Source organism: Pelodiscus sinensis, chromosome 3, assembly GCF_049634645.1.
Source record: "Pelodiscus sinensis isolate JC-2024 chromosome 3, ASM4963464v1, whole genome shotgun sequence".
NCBI classification, from domain to species: domain Eukaryota; kingdom Metazoa; phylum Chordata; order Testudines; family Trionychidae; genus Pelodiscus; species Pelodiscus sinensis.
In genome coordinates, this window is record NC_134713.1 from 135,597,276 (window position 1) to 135,619,305 (window position 22,030).

Consider the following 22,030-nt stretch of genomic DNA (forward strand, 5'->3'; position numbering starts at 1 on the left):
TCCCTTTCCTTATTTAGGATCTTGCCTGAGGTAAACCATTTACAAAAGGTCTTAAGTCCTTAAGGGAAGCTTTGTTTATTGACTGGAAATGTTGGTTCTTAATTTTTTGCTCCTTATTGTAAGAGCTATAAATCTGTCCAGTGGCCTTTTCATACAACCTGATTTTGGCAGTACAATATTAAGAGCTTGACTAATTGTATTTTATCTGTTCTACCTCCAGCAAGAGCCTGAACTGCCTGCTATTTTCTTTTCTAATAAAAGTAAAATAAAATACGATTTGACAGCAACAATCTTCTACTGAACTTTTACATATTTCTTTTTCAGACTCATTTTTCACTCTTCTCCGATCATATGAAGAGCAGAATTGTTTTCCTTAAATTTCTGTGTAGTGGTCTGAACAACAACAAAAACTGGGGTAAAATTTTCAATGGACTTATGTGATTCAGAGGCATAAATTTCAGATTCAATGTGCCTAACTCACTGGCAAGTCCAAGTTCCACTGATAATCAATGTGCTTTAGACTATTAAGGATAATATTTTGAAACACACCACACTGACTTAGGAATGTAGCCAGTCAGACATTTTTGACTGAACGCTTCTTGTCAGGAATTGGTGATTTGTCAAAAACATAGTGTCCCCAGAGAAGGTGTTTATTTTGACAGAAGCTTTGACAGAAACCAGAGAAATTTCCGACAGTGCTCTGACTAGCACAGTGGGTTCCTGTCAGAATCTTACCTGTATTTCTGTTAGCTCCTCCACCTGGATCCTCAGCTCCCTGGCTCTCAAGCTTATGATTCCTCTACAGTTTGGGCTCAAAGCACTTCTTGTAAGTCAGTGGGACTGCCTAAGCATCAGAGCTCCTAGGATTTCCAGTCTTTGGCTCCTCAGAAGACCTTGGAACTCTGTGTCCCAGCTCCTTGTTTGGTTGAGTACCTGGGTAGTTCAGGGAGGCTCAGAAACATTTTTAAAAAAAGGTTGAAAAAAAATCCTGACATCAAAATTACACCGAAAATTTTGAAAAATCATTTTTTTCTTTCAGAATGTACTTTGCTGTTGTTTTCTAAAGACAGAATTTGCCACAGAATTTGGAATTCCAGGGCCTAGCCAACTGTACTTAAGACTCTCAGTGGCACATATTAAGCTTGTAAGTCATTTAGATGTTTTCTCCTAGACTCATTTGTTCAGATTTGTTTATATATTGTCTTTCTCTCTAGCTTGTCAACAAGCTGTAGAACCAGTAGTAACCAAAAAAGTCTCATGATGACAAACTAAACAGAAGTGAGAAATTAAAAAACAAAGAAAATGCAGAAGAGGAGAGGGAAAGATAAAAGCCTCCTACTACCGCACTGCAAAAAGACTCCTGCATCTGTTATTGCTTTCAGTAAAATGAGGAGAATGAAAAAAAAATTGTGTAAGAGCTTTTTCACAGCCAAACTGGAACCAACATAATTACATGGGTCTTAACTCACACTTTAGTGTAAGTCTATGTGTGGACACGGAGGCAAGATTCTCAAAGGCCTAATTTTTATTGAAATTGATAGAAGTTTGGTATCTGAGTCCTGCTATCAGCTTCACTGGATGGAACCTTATACTTGTGATGAGCCCCCATGAAAACAAAGGACACCTGAAGTCACAAATCAACCTCTTTTTAGCTTAAGCATTTTGGCTAGTCAACATTAATTTAGTAATAAGACATACATTATTTTAAAACAGGGAAAATACAAACATTGTACTTGTATTTCCTCTTCAGGATAAACATAACCCAATGTAGTTATGGACTTTCTTTTATTTATATATATTTTTGGCTTACAGTTGTGTGTCACTGAGAGTTGATGAATTCCTGTACCAGCATTAAGGCTCATCTAGCAAATCAGATTATGATCTTATACACCAAAGATCCATAGCCCTACTGACATAAACAGTTCCCCGTCTTTCAGTCAGTTCACCACAGGAAACATCAGGCAGCGTTCTAACTGATTGAACCAAAAAGTGGAAACTTGGACAAATGACCAGGGAGGGGTTTAAATGTATAGCTTGAGAATGCCGGGGGGTTATCAGGAAGCAAAAGCACAAATGGAATTGAGACTGGCTAAGGATGTGAAGGATAACAAGAAAGGTTTCTATAAGGCATGTTAACAAGAAGAAGGTGATCAGAGAGGGTGTGTAGCCCCTACTGGATGAAGGAGGTAACCTAGCGACAGATGATGTGGGGAAAGCTGAAGTTCTCAATGCTTTCTTTGCCTCTGTATTCATGGACAAGGTGGGCTCCCAGACTAATGCGCTAAGTGACACAAGATGGGATGAAGATGGACAGCCCTTGGTGGGTAAAGAACAGGTTAGGAACTATTTAGAAAAGCTAAACGTACACAAATCCATGGGTCCGGACTTAATGCATCCGAGGGTACTGAGGGAGTTGGCAAATGTCATTGAGGAGCCGTTGGCCATTATCTTTGAAAAGTCGTGTAGATTGGGAGAAGTCCCGGATGATTGGAAAAAGGCAAATGTAGTGCCCATCTTCAAAAAAGGGAAGAAGGACGATCCAGGGAACGATAGGCCGGTCAGTCTTACCTCGGTTCCTGGAAAAATCATGGAAGGGATCCTTAAGGAATCCATTTTGAGGCACTTGGAAGAGAGGAAAGTGATTAGGAATAGTCAGCATGGATTCACAAAAGGCAAGTCATGCCTGACGAATCTGATTAGCTTCTATGATTAGGTAACTGGCTCTGTGGACGTGGAAAAGTCAGTGGATGTGATATACCTTGACTTTAGCAAGGCTTTTGATACGGTCTCCCACAATATTCTTGCCAGCAAGTTAAGAGAATGTGGATTGGATTGGATTGGATTGGATTGGATTGGATTGGATGGATGGATGGATGGATGGATGGATGGATGGATGGATGGATGGATGGATGGATAGATAGATAGATAGATAGATAGATAGATAGATAGATAGATAGATAGATAGATAGATAGATAGAAAGAAAGAAAGAAAGAAAGAAAGAAAGAAAGAAAGAAAGAAAGAAAGAAAGAAAGAAAGAAGGCCGGGCCCAGCGGGTAGTGATCAACAGCTCGATGTCAGGATGGCAGTCGGTTTCTAGAGGAGTGCCCCAAGGTTAGGTTCTAGGACCGGTTTTGTTCAATATCTTTATTAATGACCTGGATGAGGGGATGGATTGCACCCTCAGCAAGTTTGCAGATGACACTAAGCTAGGGGGAGAGGTAGATACGCTTGAGGGCAGAGATAGGGTCCAGAGTGACTTAGACAAATTGGAAGATTGGGCCACAAGAAATCTGATGAGGTTCAACAAGGACAAGTGCAGAGTCCTGCACTTGGGACGGAAGAATCCCAAGCATAGTTACAAGCTGGGGACCAACCAGTTAAATAGTAGTTCTACAGAATAGGACCTGGGGGTTACAGTGGATGAGAAGCTGGATATGAGTCAACAGTGTGCCCTTGTAGCCAAGAAAGCTAATGGCATATTAGGTTGCATTAAGAGAAGCATTGCCAACAGATCCAGAGATGTCATTATTCCCCTTTATTCAGCTTTGGTGAGGCCACATCTGGAGTACAGTGTCCAGTTCTGGGCCCCCCTCTACAAAAAGGATGTGGACGCATTGGAGAGGGTCCAGCGGAGGGCAGCCAAAATGATTAGTGGACTGGAGCATATGACTTATGAGGAGAGGCTGAGGGAGTTGGGTCTGTATAGTCTGCAGAAGCGAAGAGTGAGGGGGGATTTGATAGCAGCCTTCAACTTCCTGAAGGGAGGTTCCAAAGAGGATGGAGAAAGGCTGTTCTCAGTAGTGACAGATGGCAGAACAAGGAGCAATGGTCCCAAGTTGTGGTGGGAGAGGTCCAGGTTGGATATTAGGAAAAACTATTTCACTAGGAGGGTGGTGAAGCACTGGAATGGGTTACCTAGGGAAGTAGTGGAGTCTCCATCCCTAGAGGTGTTTAAGTCTCGGTTTGACAAAGCCCTGGCCGGGTTGATTTAGTTGGGATTGGTCCTGGCTAAAGCAGGAGGCTGGACTTGATGACATTTTGAGGTCTCTTCCAGCTCTACAGTTCTATGATTCTATGTCCATCAGAGAATGGCAGGTTACCATTATTTTCTATTCTCTGGCTTTCATAGCAATTGGAATGTCATGCTTTTGTTCATCACAATATGATTATCTATGAAAGTTGGGTATAACTGTTTAAACTAGACTGTAGCACATGGCTGGGCAACACAGACCATTTCATTAAGTAGCTAGAAGATTGCCAGGCAATTCCCTCTTCAAATGGAAGTTTCTTTCATGCCTATAATTATGCTTGTCACCTGTCTGCGAACCTCCTCTATTGCTTCTAAGGTCCTTTTGAGACTGGGTAATTACAACTAAAAACAGTTTCAATGAGTTTATCTGCACCCAGAGTTCTTCATGGGGTGGGATGTAGTTCCCCATAACACCCTACTGAGGCCAATGGGTATATGCCACAATGTGACTCTAAATAGTATTTAGTATTTAGGCGTCCACATCTCATTCATTTCATGGGTGTTAGCCACTTACCTATCTTTTAGATTGGTCCCTCAGAATTCATCTTGGAGTTCATAATTTAAAAAATGCAGGAAAAATAACACCATAGAAAATGTGAGTATAAAAAGAAAGCAAATTCCTAAGACATTCCCCATTGTTAATCATGATCATGACTATGCCATTCGACTCAGAAGCTGATGACTTTTCAATCAACCAAATTAAGTTTTTTTAAGTATATTTAAGACCCCAGTGTGAGTTTAGCCTACCTGACATCTCCTACTTGTTGTGCAAACAAACCGATCTTCTGTTAAAAAGAAACACAGAGGTGGTCTTTGATGCTGAAGACATGGATTTTAAATTGTATCTTTGAAAATGCAGATAACCTGCACTGAAAAAAAAAAGAGGTTGCCCAAGTACTGGAATATCTAGCCTTAAATTGAACCTTCTGTGGTGAATTAATTCACAGATTTATCTGATCCATTAATCAGTCAAACTCTTAGTCAAGGGTTATGCATTTCAATAGCAGTTCTTTCAGCTGAGATAGTAGAAGTAATTACATTTTTAATTTTTTCAGTTCATTGTCATGTAACGCATATGGAACACCTTTAATTGGTCTCCTAATACTGAACAGGCAGTTTTTAATACAAGACAAAATATATCAGAATCCAGAGTGAATTTAAGTAACAGAATTTTTTAACACTCTTCTGTTTTCCTCCTTGTCCTTAATGACTCCAAGACATTTTCAATAAATAGCATTGCAATATATTGTAGAAAAATTATAAATACCGCCAAGAGACTGAGGTGGTCATTTCTTAGAATAGATTGTTATATATGAACTCACGATCAATAGACAGACGTAGTTGTATTAGTGCATTCCGAATTATGATGAGGTCCCTTTTAAAAATTGTGTTACCTCCTCTATCATATCACAGCTTATGCTAGTGAGGGGAAGGAGCTGAAATTTACCCCAGTCAGTCACAGTTTCCAAAATTATCACCATACTGCAACAACAGTATCTGATATCAAGATAGGATGTACAGCCCAACTACAGCAGAAGGATCGTTCTAGGAAAGAATCTCAAATGAAAACTGTGAGCAGCCTAAAACTAAAAAGTATTGTTTTTCTCTGAGTTCCAGAGAGATGAGGTCAGTAGTAGGCATTTGAGATCCGAGAACCTACATTCCAGTTCCCTTTGTGAGTATTTCCAGATTGGAGCATTTTGGTTTTGCAGAACGTTGCGCCACATTCTATGGGGAGACATCTGGGAGCCTCAATCGCCATAGAAAGGGACCCAAGCTCCTCAGGGACAAGAACAGTAGAGTAGTCGGGAACTAATTAGTTGTTCAACTAATTGCAAATGGGGAAAGTAAAGAGGAAAGTTATGAGCACTCAGCACAAAATTCTAGTGGTTGAGAACAAAATTAATCAAAGAGCCAAAGGACTTGGAGAGAGGACATTATTTAATTACCTATGTGTCAATGCTAGGATCGTGGGAAGCAAACAAGAGGAATTGGAATTGCTCATTTATGAGCACAAATGCAATCTAGTTGGTATTACTGAAACCTGCTGGGATGACTCATACTATTGGAATGTTACAAAATCTATTTAAGAAGAATCCAGTGGGCAAAGGGGAAGAAGAGTAGCAAGCACATATCAAAATGGCATTTTTGTGTCCAGATCACTGATAACGCGGAGAAAATGATCTTGAATGCACATGGCTCTACAAATTGAGAGACAAAACACAAGAAGCAGCCTATTACAGACCACCAAATTGCACTAGGACACCAAGGCATTACACACTACCAGGTTATGTCAAAATAAGTTATTTTGAAATAATAGCTCTCTCCCAAATTAACTAATTCAAAATAAACGTATTCCTCTTCCCGAGCAGGAGTTATTTCACAATAATGGGCTTGTTATTTCAAAATAATAACAGGCTTGGTAGTGTGGAAGCTCACCTTGTTATTTTGAAATAAGGGGAGTTATTTCCAAATAATTCCCCGGTGTAGACATGCCCTAAATGACCACCTCCTTACACACCGTGGGATATGTGGAAAGCTGTGAGATTATAGGGGACATCAATTTGAGTGACATACTGATGGTCTTGTGCTGCCAGTAATAAAATATCCTTGGAATGTATAAGCATTACAGATGACAATTTCCTAACTTAAGTGTTGCAGCCTACATGGAGGAATCCTCACAAATAGTGTATGTCAAGACTGAATCCCTCTGTAGGCGGAGGTATGCAGATTAGGCAGGTTGACACTGCAAACGAGGCAGGGATTTAAATATCTTGTGCCTAATTTGCATAAAAATGGCCACCGTGTTTTGCCAACTCAGCACTTTGTCAGCAAAAAGCGGCAGTCTAGAGGGAGATCTGTCGAGAAAGAAAGCCTTTTTCAACAGATCCTGTAAACTTCCTTGCAGGAGGCATAAGGGATCTGTCGAAAAAGGCTTTCTTTCTCGACAGATCCCCCTCTAGACTGCCACTTTTTGCTGACAGAGTGCTGAGTCAGCAAAATGTGGCAGACATTTTTATGCAAATTAGGTACCGGATATTTAAATTCCTGTCTCATTTGCAATGTCGACCTGCCTGATCTGTATCCCTCTGCTGACAGGGGGATGCAGTCTAGCCATACCCACAGAGAGGAAATGATCATAAGAACTAAAGAATTAATGGTGGCATAGGTACAAGTGATCATGACTTGATCATGCTTACAATAAGGAACAGCCTAGGTAATTGGTTAATCATTGAAGCCTTGACCAATTATCTCCCTAATTAGCCTAAGGTGGGGATGCTAACCTAGTACCCATAGGGGTAAATCAGCATCAACTCCTCACATGGTGTCACAATTAGTAACAATGTAGAATCCTGATAGTTTGTACCTTACCCAGGACCCATGTCTGGCTGACAGGCCTGAGTGGCCGATACACAACTTAGTTGATAAAGAATTAAACTATTAGTAAAGGACTCTTCAGTCTAGCACAGAAAATTATATCACAATCCAATGTCTGGAAGTTGAAGTAAATCAATGATTCTGTCAACCGAAGTTGATACCCTTTTTGGCTGATATTACAAGCTTGGCTCCTAATGGTAATAACGTTGACATAATATACTTAACGTTCCATAAATTTGATACTGCAGGACATGATTAAAAAACTAAAATGAAAAAAAATATGGCACACATTGAATTGATTAACAACTGGCTAACTAAGAGGTTTCAAAATATAACTGTAAAGGAAAATTATCATCAAGCGGTATGTTTCCAGTGGCGTCCTAGTGGAATAGATTCTTAGCCTGATTCTATTTAACATTTTTACCAATGACCTGAAAGAAAACAGAAAATCCTCACTAATCAAGTTAGCAGATAACACAAAAATCGCATAAGAGATAAATAATAAGGAAAGGGATAGGTCACTAGTACAGAGTGATCTGTTTATTTGATAAAATGGACCCAAGTAAACCATATTTATTTCAACACAGCTACATGTAAATGCATGCAACTAGGATCAAAGAATGTAGGTAATATTTCCAGGATGGGGAAATCTATCACAGGAGAAGAAGCAGTCACAATGGCCCCTAATTTATGAACCAATGAAAAAGTGCAAAATCTTGACCTATAAGCTGACCCTTCTAAACGTATGAAAGAGTTGGTTGAGTCCATTATAATGGAAACGAGCAGTTGTAAAATTTTGATTCCATTTCCCCTTGATTTTTGAGGTTGTTTTGCTTCAGTCCCATCCATAGTTAACACAGCGTCAATTCAAAATTTAATCTTATACTAGGAAAATGTACATTATATCTACTGAAAGATGGAGAACATGAACTAACAGTATTAACCTCTGCAAAGTAAAAAACCCTCTGATTTTTTTTAACAGACTGGGCCTTAAATATGTCATTCATGACCTCAGAATTTGTTTTTTTAAAGTTTGAGAAACAAAGATGAAAAGAAAGTCCTTTGGAACATGTTATTTATCTTCATCATCAAAAGTTCAATACTTTTGTTTGACATGTGAAACTTTTGCTATCTATATATACACTTTTGTTATCCCTTCTTTAGACTTTCATTTTTTTCTAAACACACAATAATCCTGAAAAATAGGTGGATATTTCAATATAGCTAATGATACTCTATAAACTTGGAGTGTTCTGGAACAAATATTTATTTATTTATGTATTGTATTTGATCAGTAGGGGAAATATCCTCTTCTGCTGACTTAGATAGAGAGGCATAATTGGTTGTTAATGCACAATAACCCCATCACTCTGTTTTATGGTATTATGACCATTAACTGGCTGCTGAAGAACTTTTGTAAGCAATCAGCTTTACCTAAAAAAAAGGAATGTTGAGGAAGAGATCAGAAATTCTGTGTTCACTCCAGGTATAACTACCAAGATTAACATGTATAAAAATTAGCTGCACATTTCACCATCTGTATGTTCTCAAATCATTATACTAAATAAGACGGGGGGAAGGCTCAGCACAAAATAACTGATATTATTCTGAAATAATATAGTCCACATCTACACAGCAAGCAGTTATTTCGACATAATGTTGAAATAATGTTGAGCTGGAGGACTTCTTACTCCCGACTCCTGTAACCTTCATTTTAGGATGAGTAAGGGACTTCCTGCTGCGTAGACAGCACCATAAACCGAAATAAGCTATTTAGACTTAAGCTACACAATTAACATAGCTCAAGTTGCGGAGCTTATTTCAGTTTTAGCCCTGCTGTTTAGACATGTCCTGAATTTATCACTTTATTAACCCCCATAAATAAAGTACATATACATCTCTGAGGGTTCATCTACACTGCAACACTATTTTGAAATAACTTGGTCTGCATCTACACAGCAGGCAGTTATTTTGAAATAATGTCAAAATGCCGTCAAGCTGGAGGACTTCTTACTCTGACTCCTGTAACCCTCATTGTATGAGGAATAAGGGAAGTCAGAGGAAGAGAGCTCGATTTCAAAATAAGTGCTGTGTAGATGCTCCCAATTACGAAATAAGCTATTTTGAAAGAAGCTACGCAATTGATGTAGTTCAATTTGCATAGCTTATTTCGAGATAAGCCCTGCAGTGTAGATGCACCCCAAGTAACGTTTTATTGTCATTATTAGTTTATAACCAGTATAAATATTTCAAAGTATTAAAAAAATCAATACCCCACAACAGATTTATTTCTACTTTCTACTATATGTGTGTTATGTTTCATTTTTGAGAAGTGAAATAGAAATAGGGAAACTGTAAGAAACACAATATATTTAGAAATAAACATTTACAAAACAGAAACAGGAAACAAACAGATTAGATATTGATGCACAAAGGCAAGGGGTTTCTAATGTATTCAAATCTGAGCAAAACCTTCTGAGCTGAACAAGAAATCTATTCTTGTCGCTGTTATCTTGTCAGTTAAATGTAACACCTCTGATTCTAAACAAGCTGTTGGTTTACAGCATGCACAGAAAGAAACAAATGAACAAAGGGGAGCAGTGGCTGGTTCCCCCACATGAGATAGCCTTTGCTTTGGAGACAAAATATTGTGAAATTCTTATAAGTGAGCTTATGTCAAAGAGATATAACATAGTAACAGAAAGAGCCAGATTAAATCAGATCAATAATATATCTGATCCAGTGTCCTGTTCCCAATCATGACCAATACCACATGTTCCAGAGGAAGGTGTAAAATCTGTATAATTCACAATTACACAATAACATGCTTATGGGCAAAGCATCTTCCTAATTCAAGAAAGCTATTGGTTTCATGATGTGTGAAGGTTAATATCCCTTGTTATTTTGTAACTCTGCCTATTCTTATTACCCCCATAAATGTCTAATCCTTTTTTTTCTTCAAATTTCTAAGCCTAAACCTCAAATGAGCGGGTTGGGAGTAAATTCAACAAGCTAATCAAGTGTTATATATAGCATACTTCCTGCTGCCAGTTTTATTTGGTTTTGTGGTATTATGAGAAAAGGTGAAAAGGAGCCTGTGCCATTTGGTGATTTTTCTGAGCAAGCTGCAAAAGATATACCATTGGGAACGTTTTCAGAGAAGAAAGTCGGTCCATTTTCCCATAATGGTGAAGAAGTGGAAAGAAGTTTTTATAGATGTTTACCATCTTAGATCTAGTGGAAATAATTACTTAGTGCTGCTGGGACTTTCATTGGGTTATTTATGGTTGAGGGGTGGAAATGTATCTTTTTATTGTTTTCGTCTTTCCAGCCTTGAAACCACCCTTCTCTTTATGATGCAACTTTCAGTAGGTATCTTTTTTATTGTTTGAATCTGAGTAATTACACGAATTAGTTTCCAGACTTCTATCATGTTCCCTTCTATTGATCAGCCCTCTAAACAGAACAGTTCCAATCCTTTTCATCAGTTAGGCTCAGATTTTAAAAGTAGAGGCAGCCCTGAAGAGCCTTTATTTTTCATTGCCTAAATGGAGACATCTTCCAAGGCTGGAAAACCATAAAGAGAGGTCAACAAACCCAGTGGCCACTTTTGAAAAGGTTAGATCCTACAATGCGGGAGAGGCAATGCTTCACTACTATGGAATCTGCAGCAAAAAATGTACAAGTAAGTCTCTGTTTCCACAGGATTCCACTGAGATCTTGGTGAATCTCAGCATTCTGCTCAGCCCTGTGGATTAGCTACACAGGGATAGGTGCAGCTCACAGAAAACCAGCCAACCTTATTCTGCATCTCATCTCCTGCTTCCTCATCCCCCAAAAGCAGCTGCTCATATTGGCTATGTCCATCAGCAGAGGAGAACAGTCTCTGGCTGTCAGATACACTCAGTGACCCCAGGGGAGACCCTGGTTCTCACCTATGTCAACCTCTTCACCTACAATTTCATCCTTAGGATTAGGTCCTCTGTGAACCACATCCACGCCCTCCAAAGCATCCATGGGGCTCATGGAGGTGGAGTGACTGCTGAAGATAGCATCCAATTCCTTGTAGAAACAGCAAGTTTTTGGTGAAAAACTAGAGTGTTGGTTCGCTTCTTGGGCCTCATGATAGACTCATCTGAGTTCTTGAATTTTCACTCTACACTGCAGTGTGACCTGTTCAAACCTCTTTTGACACCAGGATCGAGAAATGTGCCTGTACGTGTCCCAGTTCCTATGGGTCACTGGCAGCTGGGACTGACCAGACTCTTCTCCCCATACCCTGATCAGATCCAACAGCTCCACAGTGGTCCAAGTGGAGGAGTATTTGGTGTGATGGCCAGGTATGGGTATCTGGGAAGAAGCCATGAAACCACAACATGCTGAGCTAGCCTGTATGGGAGGGGACATTCCAGGTGCTTAGGCAGCAGGAATCAGGATTTAAATTTTGTGGGGCTTGCAAAAGGGGTAGGAGGTTAGCGGGTCACCAGGCTGCTGGGCAGCAGAGTTTGTTGACAACAGAGGGAAGGGAAAAGATACAAAAATCCCCTGTGGGAAGGTTTTTTCAACAAGAATGCCCATTTTTCATGATAAAAGTCATGTTGTAGTGTGAATACTCATGCAGTTTTGTCGAGAAAAGGCACTTTTCCTCCACAACACTTATGAGTGTAGACAAAGCCTTAAATCCACTAGCCCCATCATAGCTCTATTCCCAATTTTCCCTCTGTACTGTCTGCCTGCTGCAGTGCAAGGACAGCTTTTCAGTATATGGAAGGTAAGATTCTTTGACCAATTGTTCCTGAATTACTACCTCCCTCTGAGAAGCAGTGCCAGTTCTGTTGCACCATTTGTGTGCAAAAAGAGGTGGGTAGATGGAGGATTCACTGCATTATCTGCGATTCTTTGAGAATCTTAATATTATTCCAGTTCTGGTATTCAGGGCTTCTCATCTCAGCTGTCTCCTAAGGGAGGTGTTACACATTGGTCCAATATCCTTTATTTTTCTCTTTGTTTGTCCCGGAACTCAACTCATCAAACGTTCTTTGAAGGGATTCCACATAAATTCAAAGTCTTCAGTATTGCTTTTTTGTTTGTTTGTTTTCACTGTGTATCACTTTCCCCAGAGGCATAATTTCTTTTGATGATATGATTCAGTTATCTTTGCGGGTTGGAAGCAGGGGACTGTGATTTTGTTTTCCAAATGATGGAAACAAATTTGTGCCCGTGGAACTGCAGTAAGAACATAAGAGCAGCCATACTGGGTCAGATAAAAAGTCCATCTAGCTCAGTATCCTGTCTTCCAACAGTGGCCAATGTCAGATGCGCCAGAGGGAGTGAACAGAACAGGGAATCATCAAGTAATCCCTCTCCTGTCACCCATTCCAATTCCCTGACAGAGGCTAGGAACACCATTTCCTACCCATCCTGGTTCACAAGTATTGATGGACCTACCCTCCATGAATTGATCCAGTTCTTTCTTGATCCCTGGTTAAGTCCTGGTCTTCACAACCTCCTCTGGAAAGGTTGACTGTGCACTGTGTGAAGAAAAACTTCCTTTTGTTTGTTCTAAACCTGCTACTGTTTGGGTGGGTGAATCTAGACAAATGTGTTTTTGGCTGATATCAAGTAGAAGAAGCAGAGCCACATTCGGCTACCAGTTTAACTTTGGTAAAAATGTGGAGGACCAACTCATTTCAGTGGAGTCACTCTCGAGGAACACAGATGTGACTGAAGGCAGAATTTGCCCCATAGTTTCTTTAGCCTTGCTCCTTTAGTTTCCACTGATTTTAATATATTGGCTTTTTTTTTCAGGAAGGACGAGAGAGCCAAATGGCATGAGAAGGAGACAGGACTTTATGTCAGAATGCATATTTGTCACTGAGGCCATGTCTGCACTACAGATAAGATCGAAGGAGCTGCAGTCGATCTTCAGGGATCCAATTAGCAAGTCTGGTGAAAACATGCTAATTTGAACTGAGAGGGTGCTCCCATCAATAACGGTAGTCCTGCTTCTATGGGGAGTAAGGGAAGGGGGATGTTGAAGGGGGATGTGACAGGGCACTTGCCCTGCACTGGCCCTTTAAGGGCAAACTCCAGCCCTGAGCAAAGGTTGAGAGTAAAGTCCCAGCTGAGACAGGTCTTGCTAATTAGGGCCCAGTTGGGGGCTATGTAATGAAGGATTCCTGGAGGGAGGGGGAGAACTGATTGTGGCTCTGGACAGAAAGTAGCGGGGACCTGACTGCTGGGGAAGCAGGAGGCTTCCTGGTGGGACAGCAGATCCACACACCCCCTCAGAAGGGGACGCAGAGAGATCGGAATGGGCACTGCCAGAGGGAAGTGTCTGGAAATGGACGCTGTGACCAAGGAGAAACTCAGGGAGACACTACCTAGAGAGAGGCGTCCAGTGAGGCAAGAGAGCTAATTCCCAGGATGGGCATCTGGGGTCGCCAGGGTGGTGAATCAACCCGTGACAGGGGAGTATGCTCCTTTGATTTCCCACAGCATAGATGGTGCCAAAATTTGAGTTAAGATCTTTCGACTTAAGCTACACAATTAAAGTAGCTGACATTGGGTAGCTTAATATGAACTTATCCCCTAGCGTAGACCAAGCCTGAAGCTGCTGGTGTTAATCTGCAGAATGTGGCATTTTATTGTCCTTCACTCTAGCATAATGTGACTGGAAGATCTACATTTTTGATGGCTTTTGGGAAATACACAGCAAAGGTGTCTGTATCTGTGTATCAAATTGGACCCTATGTCAATCAATAATATGTATTACTTAGACACTGCAGTACAGTACTGCCTCATCTATAAAGTGGTTTTGCCAATGCCACTATAAAAACAACTGTATTTCTCCATTGCTCAGAGTACACTAACACCTGTTCTTTGTTCATACTTGTGTATTTACCAGAGAATTCATACATTATTACAATATATTATTACAAACAAATTATTCCTCACTTATAAAAAAAGCGGTAAAAGAACATTATATTAACAATATTTAAACAAGCAACCCTTTGTAAATTCTCAATTTGGGTGTCTTGATTCTCTGCCAGAAAAAAAGCCTTTACAAATACTTTAATAGTTACACATTTTTATTAGCATTTCTATTCATACCACAGTCCGTTACAAAACAAATGACATGTATTGTATCTATTGTGAAGTTATTTTTCATGTACGCAAAACCGTAGTGCACTGTAACTACAGTAAAGTGATCCCACCTGACCAAATCTGAGTGCACAATGTTAGATATTTAAATCTACATTTAGGCAGGGAAAGGTTTGATTTTTTTTTTTCAGAAGTGCTGAGTATGCTGGAAGGCATTCACAGAGTTCATATTTTAAATTTAAACTAAGGCTAAGGGAATAGCATTAGCTATATTAGTTACTTCAGGACTAGCACTATATACAAACTTTTCACCCATGTAAACTTATAAGCCCGTCTATTCTCCTTGATCCTTTATTACAACTGATTCTGGGCACATAATTCACACTGAAGTGTAATGACAGCTGTGGGTGGTCAGCATCTCTTAAAAATCAAGCCATGCAAGACATGCAAATTTGGACATTTGGATCTCTTATATAAAGAATCTGGAGGTAAGTGTATGAATCCAGTAATGAATACAGTGCATTTTTCCAAGTAAGGTGCAGGCACTAAAATCCAGTTCAAGACTGAGTTTCAAAGCAATGATTTCCAAGTTGGTTTAAAAATAGGCCAAATGAATTCCTCTATTCCTATTAATAATCCCTACTGTTACAGTCACTAGTAAAATCTGGTCTCTTAGGATTTTTTACAGAAGGTAACTCCAGTTAATTCTCTACAGGGCTTGAATAATAAACAAAAATAGGTTCATGATCTATATAGGTTTAGACAAGAGACAAACATAACTGTAAAATGAAGCTCACTGAGACTTTATTCCTTTCCACTAGATATTTTTGTCATATGCGCATACCTGGAAATGTTAAAGGTTACATTTTTAAAGGTCATGCTTAAAATTGTATCTCATTGTTTCAAGAAGCATATAGCAAACTAACCATCAGGGTCTTCTTTTCAAAGCTTATTTTAAAAGGGTTTAGAAAAAATATTTACTAATACGTGGAAGATTTTGTTATCCCAAAGACAAATTAATCATAGAACTCTGAAAATAACTGAATACCATAAATGCACTTACTTGCTTCACCAGGACCAATCCAGGGGGTTGAGGGAGGAGAGGAGGAGGGCCATTTGGCTGGGCCTCAAACTTGAAGGGGGCCTCACATTTAGACACTTGTTAATTTTTTGGCATTTGATAAGTTTTGCAACTAGTTTTTAATACACATCCCTATTGGACCAAAATATGACACGCACTCTCAACTTAGAGCTGCAAGTTTAAGCAAATAAGAGATGTAATTTGGTAAAAGACATATTTTTGCTCATATAGGGTATGTCTACACTACCCCGCTAGTTCGAACTAGCGGGGTAATGTATGCATATCGAACTTGCTAATGAAGCCCGGGATTTGAATTTCCCGGGCTTCATTAGCATAAAGCCGGTGCCGCCATTTTTAAAAGCCGGCTAGTGCGAACCCCGTGCCGTGCGGCTACACGCGGCACGGGCTAGATAGTTCGAACTACGTAGCCATTCCGAACTATCTGTACGCCTCGTGGAACGTTGAATTTCCCGGGCTTCATTAGCAAGTTCGGTATGCATACATTACCCCGCTAGTTCGAACTAGCGGGGTAGTGTAGACATACCCATAGATATTGTCATTTTAAAGAGTTAAACTGTTCATAAATATTAATAACAGTATATCAGTTTGGAGGGCACAACATTAGACCGTGATGAAAATGTCCTCTCCGATCGGCTGATTATATAAACAAACCACTACTAATGGCTAGGTCAGTGTTGTCATTTTAAAATTTTTATTATGGCTAGGGAAGTGGCCCCGGCCTTTCTGGACCTCTGAGAGAGCCTGTGCATCACATATTGCAGTGTGTATATCTTCAGTCACTAGTGGGATTTTTAGAACTATAACAAACATATTAAAGATTTTTGAAAGGTACTACTCCTACCACACAGGATATCCATGATCTAGTTCATGGATCAGAGGGGGATTGCCCTGTCTACAGGACCTATTGCTTGCAGAGGGAGGGGGATAAATAATTTTGAAGACTAAGTTGTGTAAAGTAGGCAGTTTAATGGGAAAAGTGGAGTAGCACTATCCCAAAGAGAACTGGAGGCATTTTGGCAATTCCTCGGCTGTTAGTGCATGGGTGAGAGGAGCCATTGCCTCACATTTGCCTGCTCCCCTCTATCCCACTTCACTAGTCCAGAGAAGTGGGATAGCAGTCACTGCACTTCTCAGACTGAAGGAGCTGAAACTCTTCCTGGCTCTTAGGAAGGGAGTACTTCTGATCTCCCACTCCACTGTGCACCCTCATAAGAGCCAGGCAGTATCTAATGCTAGCAGCTAAATTATGTCTTGTCTTCAAGCCCTGTGGAAAGAATAGCATATAGCTGTACTGCCTCAAGGCCAGACCAGGGACCAGACGGATTCAGTCATAGTCTGGTGTCTAATTAACACCTTATTTGGCAAGACAGGACACTAATAATTGTGTGTCATAAATTGGGACAGGTTACTTTCTCTGGTGTGTCTGTTCTGTTGTGCTAGTCTGTTCACAAGCAGGAATAGAATTTAAACAGAGGGTAATCTTCTTGTGCTGTTACCTACAGTCAGAGTAGCCAGAGCAGGGAAGACTGGGAGCATCTTGCATCTTCTAACTTCCCAATAGACGGTTATTTGCGGCATCCCAATCTGGTCCAAAGTTAGTAACAAAAAGCTTGTTTTGATGCACGAACTCTGTCACAAACAGCTCAGTAAGCTCATTTGTAAGCAAGTTTAAGAAAGTGCATAGCTTTGGCAACTCTCAGGAACCCTGTTAATATTTTTTATACATCTGATCTACATCTGTGTGATTTCATTAACTGATAATTGGTTTTGATGTGCGATGCAGAAGGAGATAAATGGCTCATGAATCAATAAGTGATGAGATCTCAAACTGAGTCTTTTATTGATTCTTATCTCCACTTTACTCTGCATCAAGTTTAATTATAGCTATTAGACTCCATTTGTTTGGGGAAAAAAACCTCCATGCAAACATTTGCATCAAGTATGTTTAGTGCTATTATACTCCATTTGTTTTAAAGTTAATTATCTCTTGAGCTGGAAAAACTGCTACTGAAATCACTAACAGCTTTCTGAGAAATAAACTGTATATCACCTTAAATGTGAGTTTTAAGTGTTTGCCTGGGTTCAAGCCCATAGTTCAAACTACTTTCTCTTGGACAGGTTGCTTTTAATATAGACAGCAGCCAATTTTACATAAATAGTTGCAGTTTTAAAAGAATTCTGGTAATTTTTGAAGCAGAATATTTCTGTCAATGTATTAATTCACAATACACAAAACATACTATTATAGTCCACTAAAACATCAGTTAGAACACTGGCACCTGGCACAAATGCCAGACTACATCCTGAATGCTTAAATCCAGTAGCAGTTTTACATGCGATCCAGATCATTCTGTCTTGGAGCAATACTCACATTAAGGGATCTCAGGTGAGGGGAAAACTCAGTAAGAATCATATCAAGGAATTGCTTCCAATGGACTACTTGGGAGTACAGGCAGTCCCCGGGTTACGTACAAGATAGGGACTGTAGGTTTGTTCTTAAGTTGAATTTGTATGTAAGTTGGAACTGGTACATATTGTAGGGGAAACTCTAGCCAAACATTTTTTTTAGTTTTGGATAGCATAGGGAAAGGTTAACTCCCCTCTAATGTTTGTTTTGCTGTCTGTTCCCCTGTTCAGAAGATTTCACATCTATTTCTGTCCCTGTGACAAACTCAGGACTAAAGGAGTAACTCATCAAATACCAAACAACTCTGCACCATGCTTTGAGCTAATAGCTTTATTTCCACACACCACCCAGGGTTCTAGGAGGAGGGTCCTTTTTTTGCTAACACAATGAGGCCAGCACTTTGTTTGTTTTGGTGGAGTCTTTGTTTGCCCAGGGAGCCCAGCATGTATAGGGGGAGGAGGGGCGGAGAGGCTGCTTTTGTCTGCTGTTCGGCAGCCTGTTGCTCAGGGGAGGGGGCAGCCTGTTGCTGGCAGGGGGGGAGGGGGGAGGTGTGCAGGATGCGAGGCCGCGGGGGGGGGGGGGCAGCGGGCATGGGGAGGCACTTTTCCTCTGCCCGGCAGCTCTGCGGGATCCCTGTCCCTGTGGCCAGCTGCTGCAGGCAGAGGCCAGTTGGAGCCGGCCGAAGAGGAGGAGGAGGTGGATTCTAGGACCCAGGTGAGCGAGCCCCGGGGATGCTGCAGCGCTCCAGGAGCCCGGCATGTATAGAGGGGAGGAGGGGCAGAGAAGCTGCTTTTGTCTGTTCGGCAGCCTGTTGCTCAGGGGAGGGGGCAGCCTGTTGCTGGCAGGGGGGTGGGGGGGCACTTTTCCTCTGCCCGGCAGCTCTGCGGGACCCCAGTTGGAGCCGGCCCGAGGAGGAGGAGGATCCTAGGACCCAGGTGAGCGAGCCCCGGGAATGCTGCTGCGCATGTGCGGGAGTTGCCTCACCCCGTTCGTATCTAGGGATCCGACGTAAGTCGGATCCACGTAAGTCGGGGACTGCCTGTATATAAGAATGACTACTGGGGCTACGTCTAGACTACATCCCTTTTTCAGTAAAGGGATGTAAATTAGGCACGTCGATATTACAAATGAAGCTGGGATTTGAATTTCCTGTGCTTCATTTGCATAATGGCAGTGGCCGCTTTTTTTCGAAAAGGAGCTTTTTCGAAAACCCTCCAGCAATTTAGACGGGGCATTTTCGACAGAAATGCCCCATTTCAAAAGTTCTTGTACTCCTCAAAAAATGAGTCGTGTGTTTGACTTTAAATTTGAAATTCAAATCCTGGCTTCATTTGCAATATAGACGTGCCTAATTTACATCCCTTTACCGAAAAAGGGATGTAGTCTAGACACAGCTTGGTCAGAACAGGTATCCATCTAGTCCAGAATTCTGTCTTCCAACAGTGGCCAGGTGTCCGAAGGGGAATGAATAGAACAGGTAATCATTATTCTCGATTGCCCATTCCCAGCTTCTGACAAACAAAGGCTAGAGGCACCATTCCTGCCTATCCTGTCTAATTGCCATAGATGGACCTACCAATCAATGAGCTGAGTTGGAACACAATTGAAGGAGATGTACTTTTACTCCAAAACATAGTAGATATCCTAGAAACCAATGTTCCTCAACCGTAACACTGGGGTGTGTGGTATCCTTTGCACAATTGCACTTAGAAATATATTTATAATACACTATATAGCTGAAGCTCACATACTTTCCCTTTTAGTGTACACATGAAATCCTTGTGTGTGTTTATAAAGGTACATATGGGGATTTTGGGTCAAAAAAGAGGGGGAACCAACTATCCCTATTACTGTCATGTTTAATTTGATCTTTTAAAGGCTCACCCATTTTTGATATACTAGTACTATATATTTATCTCCCATCCTCAAGAAAAAAAAGTTAATCAAAAAGAAAACTAAGGTTTTACTAAATGTTTCACCAGAAAAAATATTTCCTGAGCAGCTGTACATTGCAATATAATTAGAGAAGGTCAAAAATGATAAGGACAAAAATATAGAAAAAATGTTTTATTTTGTTCTGAATATTTAACAGAAGTGTATATGTGTTTGATGACCTATTTGAAACAATTGTTTCTAGTATTGTAGCTGATATAAGAACTTGGATAATTCTTAGCAGAATAGTTTAATATGTACCATTTTTGTGTTTTTCTTGAATTGATCAATTTGCTTCAACATATTTTCTTTCTATGCCTTATTCTGTGAGGGTGGGTCTACACAGCTATTTTGAAATAATGGCCAGTATTTTGAAAGAACAATGCAATTCCATTATTTCAAAATAATTTTGAAAAAAAGGACAGCTTATTTCAAAATCTATAAACCTCATTCCCTGAGGAATTATGCTTATTCCAAAATAGCTATTTTGGAATAGCAGTAGTGTGGACACTCCACTGCTGCTATTTCAAAATAACTCCTCCCCAGGGCCATTCAGAGTAATTACTCCCCAATGCCTCCTGGGGCTCTAAATCAAGGTAGCACATCCACATTAGGGAAGCCTGCCTCAGTCTAATAATTGAGGTTTCCTGTAGGGGAATTCCAAAATAGCTTAATTCAAAATAAGCATGCTGTGTAGACGACGTACCCTAAGAGTTACCTTTCCAGGACTTATCCTTTTTTTGGTCTCAGATGAGAGGTTAGTCTGTAACTTGAAAAACAACAAGTAGCCCTATGAGACTTACAAAAATATATAGAATCATAAGCTTTCATGGGTAAAACGCACTTCATCAGATGAATTAGAGTGGAAATAACAGAAAACAAGATTATATATATATATATATATATATATATATATAAATAGCAGAAGAAGTACCTGTCAAATGTAGGACCCGTGTTAATGAGGTTAATTAAGTGGACTGGATGTATCCCAATCATAGGTTTTTTTTCTGTCTCCCCTCTCATTTCTGTAGTAAAGAATGATGCAAAGAAATCAATTAGCTTCTTTGCCAAGTCTTTATTCTCCATAACTATTCATTTTATTCTTAATGGACCTATAAACTCCCTCTCGGGCTTTCCCTTTTTTTGATAGTATCAAAAAGTTTCAGGCTTTTTGTTTTCATACCTTTGTCTGTTTGTTGTACAAATTCCCTCTCAACCTAACAAACACTCCATTTGTTTTTAACTGCTTTCTTTTGACTTTTTATGTTTGAATTTCCCATTTCTATAGAGCTCACTTTGGCGTGGATAACCTCTTGAACCTTGCCTATAATATTTTGGGTTTTCTTACTTTCCTCTTTTTCTTCTTGTTAAGAGTATGTTTGTACTATCTCTAATTGTTAGATTCAGTATGGAAGATTCTTCAAAACATCCTAAGAATCTTAGTTTTCATTTTTACTAAAAGTCCTTTTTGATTAGCGTTCCTGCTTTACAAATCCCTCTCTCTAGCATAACAAATTATAATTTTTGACACAATTCTTCTCCCAATCTCCCCCTATGTTGAACTTATGTGCTAGTGACTACAATATAATTAGTAGCTCATTGATTACTTCTTGAACCACTTTCTATGTGGTACTTTGGAGTAAGTCAAGAGTAGCCTCTCCTTTTATGTATTGTAAAAATAGCTGTTCCCAAAAGTAATTATTTAAGGTGTTGAGAAATTGTCTTCTCTGTTATGACTTCTGACCAGTTTTTATACAGTTAGTTGAAGTCATCCACTTCTACTGTTTCATTAGTCTTAGCTGCCTCTTTGACCTCCCTCAGTATTTTGCACTCACTATTCTTCTCTTCACCAAGAGACCAGTTGTATAGCTAGCAATATATGTCTATTACTATGACTTGTGAAAGATACTACTCATTCATTCATGGATACCTTTGTTTCCATATGACTATGCTCTTTCATATTTATAATAGCCACTGCCTAATTGCAGTTTGAACAAAACCCAGTTCACACGAGTGTTCCTGGTTTATAATTCATGAAAATGTCCAAGAACAGTTTTCCCCGCTGTTTCCCTAGCT